Source organism: Medicago sativa, chromosome 1, assembly GCF_051527215.1.
Source record: "Medicago sativa cultivar Bolivia chromosome 1, Bolivia_mono, whole genome shotgun sequence".
NCBI lineage: Eukaryota > Viridiplantae > Streptophyta > Magnoliopsida > Fabales > Fabaceae > Medicago > Medicago sativa.
In genome coordinates, this window is record NC_140749.1 from 31,537,789 (window position 1) to 31,546,338 (window position 8,550).

Here is an 8,550-nt window from a genome sequence, read left to right on the forward strand (position 1 = left end):
CCCATACGAAGAGCAACATTTTCAAGCAGAAGGGGTGAGATTTCTCAAACAATAATATTAAGCTCATAAATCATAAATTACATCTGACAACTTAAATATCATCACATATCTTAACAATAATCATGTAACATCATAGGATTATCTAAACATAACATTATCATAAACATAGCATTATCATAATTAACTTCATAATCAAATTCATAAACAACTTCATATTCAAACATCACTTGACTCGACAATGCGACTCTTAACATCTCAATCATCTTAGCATCTTAACAACTTGATACCTTAGCATCATGATAACTCGACAACTTGACATCTTAACATCTTAAATCATCTTAAACATCTTGATAATATGCATGTGGTACCACCAGGGTATGAAGCCCCCATCTCTAAGGTCATAAAGGACCTGTCGGACATTAAGCCCCCATCTCTAAGGTCATAAAGGACCTGTCGGGCATTAAGCCCCCATCTCTAAGGCCATAAAAGACATGTCGGGCATTAAGCCCCCATCTCTAAGTTCATAAAGGACCTGTCGGGCATTAAGCCCCCATCTCTGACTATGCAACGAGAAAACTCTAATGCAACGACATAACTTTCGTACAACTTAGACAACTTCATGAACATCTCTTATAATTCCATTATTATGGACAACTTCTCAAATCTTTACAACTTAGACCGACTTATACAACTTCACTAAGATCCAACGGCAACATAGACAGCATATGAACAGTTCACAACATATTATCATCGATGAATGAATTACATTAACTTAAAACATCACAAGTATTCACTTAATATATTTATAACAACATCACTATATAATCATCTTCAATTATCACATCAATGTTACAATCATTGCATAATTCATATATTGCACATCATTAAATAACACATAAGTTTCTCATTATCAAATCAATCACAAATTACACTTAATCAAATAATTCATCAATTACTCTTCGATAAATAACTCATCAATTACACAATGTCAAATATCACATATTAAAAGCACACATCTTAAAATAACACATCTTTAAATCACACATATTCAAATAACACATCTATATATAACATATCGTTAAATAATTCATTAACACACATCATCCAATATTACACCAATTATACTTTATCATTAAACTTTCCAAACTTATTATTTATAGGCTAGCATAGAGTTAATTCCTCATCAAACATGTGGAACTGAGAGAGGATCAGAGCCACTCAAAACTATTAAGGCACATACAAAAATCATGATATTAAACCAATATGTTGATTATAGTCTATAATTAAAATGAAAAGAAACAATAATAAGAGTTTGGTTCCAAAAAAAAATATTAAGAAGCATAGGAAGTTTGAGCTAGTTAATTAAGCTACTCAAAAATTGCCATATAGTAGTATTATTTTCCTTATTATCCTAATTGTTCACCTACCTATGTGTCTACGATACTATAGCAGCGAGAAAAATCATGGCAAGGGTATAACTTTTAGTCATGAACATGAAGAGACCTAAAACACCAGATCCTATACGTTCTGCTAAGTTATATTATTTTAAATTATATAGATAGCTTTCGATAATTAATACTCTACATTCTCACTACTCACGATACGAGAACAAAAACGAAACTAATTGAAGTTGCAGCAACCTGGGATCAAAGGAATGATATGAAATCACAGAACCACACTAAACCACACAGCAACTACCAAAACTCTATACAATCAATCAAGGTTTTCACCTTAAAACATCAATTATACTACTAATTTCTCATAATCTCACAAACTCATCCTAAGCATGTTAGATGCAATCTAATGATTCACAGACCTAATATTAGTGAAAGATAGTCTCACCCTTACCTTAGATTGTTTTTCTGAAATCAAAAGTAGCGTTCTTCGTTCCTAGGGTTCTCTCTCTGAGTTCTCCTCTTTCTCCAAAAAGCGGTTTTTTTTTGTAAACTCTTTCTAACCTAAGCTTCTCTATTTATAATGCTAAAATATTCTTCCCAATCTATTTAGGCCCAACAACTTATTCCTCTTTCTATTCTAACCTCCAGTTCTACTTACACTAATAATTCTCATATTCTAATAAATAATAGAATAATGCCACATAATAAAATACTAACACCTCATATAAATAAATAAATCACATAAATAGATTCTAACTTAATAAAAATAATTAAATAAAAGGAGGGCGTTACAACTCTCCCCAACTTAAAAGAATTTCGTCCTCGAAATTGTACCTCAGATCAACGATCCTCATTCTCCGTCTGAGTACCAGATAAGACAAACACCTTATGTAACACCCCGTTTTCCCAACTTAAAAATTTCATAAAAATTATCAGAGTTTATCATCATAACGGAGCATCACATACATCATTTCCAACAATTATAGTAATAGGAATACTATTTATTTAAGCAACATGTCTTATAAAATTCAATAATCAAATGCAGCGGGATTTAATTTACATCATCTCATAAAATCCTTGGCATTAAAAGGCCACAACATAACATCTCAATTAGTCTTCATAAAATACTTCAACATTATTAAAATAAAATACGTAACAAGGAAAAACAAGCATCAGACAATCCCCATCCCGTTACGTATCAGAGCATCCTAGACACGATGTGAGGAGTCTACTCACGAACACAGCTAGTCCTGGTTACCTGCAAGTTACCCATACGAAGGGCAACATTTTCAAGCAGAAGGGGTGAGATTTCACATTCATTAATTAACAAATAATAATTCATAGAAAGGTAACCAACATCATATATCTAACATTAATATCATCCTTTTAACATCATTTAACAAAGCTAAGTAGTCAACAACTTCATAGTTACCAACAACAACATATTTATTCTTATAACTCATCATTTATATCATTTATTAATGTTAGGACAGCAACAACAACGGCAAGACAGAAACATCATCACATCATTCATCATTTATTATAAGTTATGATGACTCTACAATGCAACAACAACTCCAACAACAACTTAGAAAACTTCAACATGCATGTGGTACCACCAGGGCGTTAAGCCCCCATCGCTAAGGTCATATTTGGACCAGTCGGACATTAAGCCCCCATCGCTAAGGTCACAAAGAACCTGTCGGGAATTAAGCCCCCATCGCTGACTATGCATCAACTCGACTCTAAATGCAACAACTTCATTTTTTTCATGTTAAATTCATTAATAATTACTCACAAGGATTTCATCACATCAGACAACATCTACTGGAACAACGATTAAGTCAACAACATTTTTCATTTATACATCAGAACCTATTCCATCAAGGAAACAAGTCAAAACTGCAACAATTTGCGAAACAGCAGGTCTGTGCTGCACTAACTCGCAGTGGCGAGCTAAACTACTCGCAATGGCGAGTTCATCAGGGGAACTCGCAGTTGCGCACAACATTACTCGTAGTTGCGAGCTAAGGGGTTACTCGCAGTGGCAAGGGAAACTACTCGCAGTGGCGAGTGAGGGTTTTGCTCGCAGTTGCGAGTGGGAACGCTCGCAGTTGCGAGCGATGACAGAACGGGGTTCTGTCGCAACTCTGCAACACATCTCAGTCATCCAATTCTCACTACCCAGGCCCCAAATTCATTATAAATCAACATCTAAACGTTTTCTATGACTAATTAACATCTTTCTACATCAAACTACATCAAAGTTCACTTAATTCTTCCACTTTTAATGATTTTTGACCTAATCCCAATCCCTTAAACCTACAACAATTGACCACTTCCTACGAATCAAAACTTGTTAATAATGAGAGTTAGTCCCACCCTTACCTTAGATTATCTTTCTGAAATCCAACAGCCGCGTTCTTCGTTCTTTGGGTTATCTCTAACTTCTCTTATTTCTCTCATCTTTTCTCAGTTGTACGCGTTCTAATTTTTCCTTCTCACTTACAGATTTTATTCTTTCCCTAATTGCTCTTCTCACCACAATCCTACTCTTTCCCCTATTAATTATTTCTACTAATAATAATATTTCTCCCCCACTTAAGAATAATACTTATATTATCAACTATTAACATATATTCCACCAATATAAATATAATAACAATAATAATAATAATAATAATATTCTAATAAAATGCAATAATTCACTCAAATAATAATTATGAAAAAGTATGTGTTACAACTCTCCCCCACTTAGAATATTTACGTCCTCGTAAATGTACCTTGTTCAAACAACTCTGGGTAAGATTCTCGCATCTTACTCTCCAATTCCCACGTCAAACTTTCACCAGCTGCTCCTTCCCAAACTACTTTCACAAGAGATATTTCCTTGCCTCTCAGCCTCTTCACTTCACGATCTTCTATCCTTGCTGGTAAGGTCTCGATGGTAAGGTTGTCCCTTACTTGCACATCGTCTCTTGGAATCACATGGGATGGATCCGGCACATACTTCCGAAGTTGCGATACATGGAACACATCATGCAAGTTCGAAAGATGTGGTGGCAAACCCACCCTATAAGCAACCGTTCCAATCCTTTCTGAAATCTGATACGGACCAATAAATTTCAGAGTCAGCTTCTTTGACTTCAATGCACGTCCAACACCCGTCACCGGAGTGACTCTCAAAAACACATGGTCTCCTTCTTGGAACTCAAGATCCTTTCTGCGCTTATCATGATAACTTTTCTGCCTATCCTGTGACTCTTTCATCTTTTCTCTAATTGACTTTACCTTCTCGGTAGTCTGTTGGACAATTTCTGGTCCCAATACCACACTCTCACCTGTTTCAAACCAACACAATGGAGTCCTACACCTCCGACCATACAAAGCCTCGAAAGGTGCCATTCCAATACTAGCATTGTGACTGTTGTTATAAGTGAACTCTATCAGAGGTAGATAACTATCCCAAGTTCCACCTTGCTCAAGCACACAAACCCTCAATAAATCTTCCAGCGACTGAATTGTCCTTTCCGACTGTCTATCTGTCTGCGGGTGGTACGCTGAACTCAACTTCAAATTAGTACCCAAAGCCTCATGCAAACTCTTCCACAACCTCGACGTAAACCTCGGATCTCTATCCGACACAATGCTCAATGGGACACCATGTAGCTTCACAACATCTCTAATATAAATCTCTGCTAACTGGGACATAGGAAAAATAATATTAATTGGAATGAAATGAGCCGACTTCGTCAATCTATCTACGATCACCCAAATTGCATCATTCCCTTTGTTGGTATTCGGCAAACTCGTCACAAAATCCATGGATATACTATCCCATTTCCATTCCGGAATCTCTAGCGGTGTCAATAACCCAGCAGGTTTCTGATGCTCAACTTTCGACTTCTGACAAGTCAAACATGCATACACAAATTGCGCCACGTCGCGCTTCAAACCAGACCACCAAAACATTTTCTTCAAATCTTGATACATTTTAGCAGCTCCTGGATGAATACTCAAACTGCTTCTATTGCCTTCTTCAAGGATCATCTTCTTCATCTCATCAATATCAGGAATACAAATTCTTCCTCGAAACCTCAACACTCCTTGCTCATCAACCTTAAAGTCACTGTCTACAGCAGGATCGCTTGCAACCATTAAATCTACCAACTTCACATCTACTTTTTGCGCCTCTCTGATACTATCCAGAAATTCATTGTTGATCTTCAACATCCCCAATTTCACACTCTTTGGTGACACTTCACAAACCAAACTCATGTCTTTGAACTGTTCAAGCAATTCCATCTCTTTAACCATCATCGCCGACAAGTGTAAAGTCTTCCTACTCAATGCATCTGCAACAACATTAGCTTTTCCAGGATGATAATTCAACCCAAAATCATAGTCTTTTAGTGACTCGAGTCATCTCCTCTGCCTCATGTTCAACTCCTTTTGATCAAATAAATATTTCAGACTTTTATGATCACTAAACACCTCAAATCTGGAACCGTACAAATAGTGTCTCCAAATTTTCAACACAAAAACCACAGCAGCCAACTCTAAATCATGTGTAGGATAGTTCTTCTCATGTATCCTCAACTGTCTCGAAGCATAAGCCACTACCTTGCCATCTTGCATAAGCACACCACCTAAGCCCAACTTGGACACATCACAATACACCACAAAAGGTTCATCAGGTTTTAGCAAAATTAAAACTGGAGCCCTCGTCAAACGTTTCTTCAACTCATTAAAATTGTTCTCACACTGATCATCCCACACAAAGGTTTTGCCTTTACACGTCATCTGTGTTAACGGAAGTGCTAACTTAGAAAATCCTTCTATAAATCTTCGGTAATAACCTGCTAGCCCCAAAAAGCTTCTAACTTCGGTAACTGACTTTGGAGTATCCCATCTTGATACTGCATCAACTTTGGATGGATCTACTGCAATACCACTACTAGAGATAATATGGCCAAGAAAACTTACTTCTTTCAACCAGAATTCACATTTAGATAACTTGGCATACAACTTCTTTTCCTTCAATACTTGCAGGACGATCTTCAAATGTTCAGCATGCTCTTCTTCAGACTTCGAATATATCAAAATATCATCTATGAATACAACCACGAAACGATCCAAATAGTCATGAAAAATGCGAGATTCATGTACTCCATAAACACACCTGGTGCGTTAGATACTCCGAACGGCATTACAGAATATTCATAATGTCCGTAACGCGTCCTAAAGGCCGTCTTCTGAATATCTTCATCCTTCACTTTAATCTGATGATAACCTGACCTCAAGTCAATTTTGCTAAATACACGTGCACCCACTAGCTGATCCATCAAATCATCAATTCTAGGGAGGGGGTATCTATTCTTTATCGTTACTTTGTTCAACTGACGATAGTCAATGCACAATCTCATACTTCCATCCTTCTTCTTTACTAGCAACACTGGTGCTCCCCAAGGTGATACACTTGGTCTTATAAACTTCTTGTCTAACAATTCTTCTAACTGTTTCTTTAATTCTGCTAACTCTGAAGCTGACATACGATAAGGCGTCATAGACACAGGCTTCGTTCCTGGAACAAGATCAATAGTAAATTCAACTTCTCTCTCTGGCGGCACGTCAGGAATTTCATCAGGAAATACTTCTGGAAATTCACACACAACTTGCAACTTATCAATCTTCGCCTGGTTCTCAATATACAAGGACGCCATCAAAGAAAACAATTGACTTCCATCAAGCATCAGCTGCTTCAACTGCTTAGTAGTTATAAATTCGGTCTCTGCTTCCTCTTCTGGGAAGAAAACCGCACCGTCTTGTTGAAACAATTTATGTGAGCGTAATTATACTTTAACCAATTCATACCAAGAATTACATCCATTCCTTTCAATGGCAAACAAATTAGATCCATAGCAAAATCTCTACCAAACATAGACAAAGGACAACTCAAACATACTCGAGAGGTAGTTACCGAACCACTAGATGGGGTTTCGACAACTATCTCTCCATTCATTGGTGACACATCAAGACTCAACCTCGAAGCACAATCAGTAGCAATAAAACAATGCGTGGCACCAGTATCTATGATAGCAATTAAAGGAATATTATTAATGAAACAAGTACCTCTGATCAAACGGTCCTCACTAGCTGTCTGAGTACCAGCTAAAGCAAACACTTTACCCTTGGCCCGGGCCTTCTTTGGTTCAGTACATTGAGCAGAAATGTGCCCCTTTCCACCACAATTGAAACAAATAACGTCGTCGTGCTTGCATTCTGAAACGGTATGCCCCTTGACGCCACAACAGAAGCACCCTTTTACCTCATTAGCACCACAAGCATTACTCTTGTGACCTTTTTCTCCACATTTGAAACAAACAATCCCAGCAGGAGTCTCATTCTTCTTAGGTCTTCCCTCATCATTCACCCTTTTCTTGCCCTTATCAGCTGGAGCACTATAAGGCTTCCCATGATTCTGTAGCTGCTTACCCCTCCTCTCAGTCATAATCTTATAATGAGCCTTTGAATCATCTTCATAGATTCTACATCTGCTCACCAAAGCAGAAAAGTCACGGATTTGTTGGTAACCAATGGCTCGCTTAATATCGGCACGCAAATCATTCTCAAACTTGATACACTTCGAAAACTCAGCATTGTGTCCGGTATAGTGTGGATAGAACTGAGCCAGCTCCACAAACTTCGCTGCATACTCTGTCACCGACATGTTTCCTTGTTTCAGCTCAAGGAACTCGATCTCTTTCCTTCCGCAAACATCTTCAGGAAAATATCTGTTTAGGAACTCTTCCCTAAACACAGCCCAAGTAATAACCGCATCATTCTGCTCTAGGGTAGGTTGAACGCTCACCCACCAGTCATCAGCTTCCTCGGCCAGCATGTGCGTACCAAAACGCACCTTCTGATCATCAGTACATTGCATAACTCTGAAAATTCTTTCAACCTCTTTGAGCCACGTCTGTGCTCCATCAGGGTCGTACCTTCCTTTGAAAGTAGGAGGATGATTCCTCAGAAAAGTCTCCAACATTCTCACATCAGCATTAACACCAGCACCAGCATTTGGATGTTGTCCCACAGCTTGGGCTACAGCTTCCAAAGCAGCAGCAATCGCAGCATCATTTCTTCCAGCCAT

General features: G+C 37.8%; 1 pseudogene; it reads right to left on the minus strand.

The window, feature by feature from the left end:
- Window positions 1-6,508: 6,508 nt before the first annotated feature.
- Window positions 6,509-8,550, minus strand: LOC146954293 (uncharacterized; annotated as a pseudogene).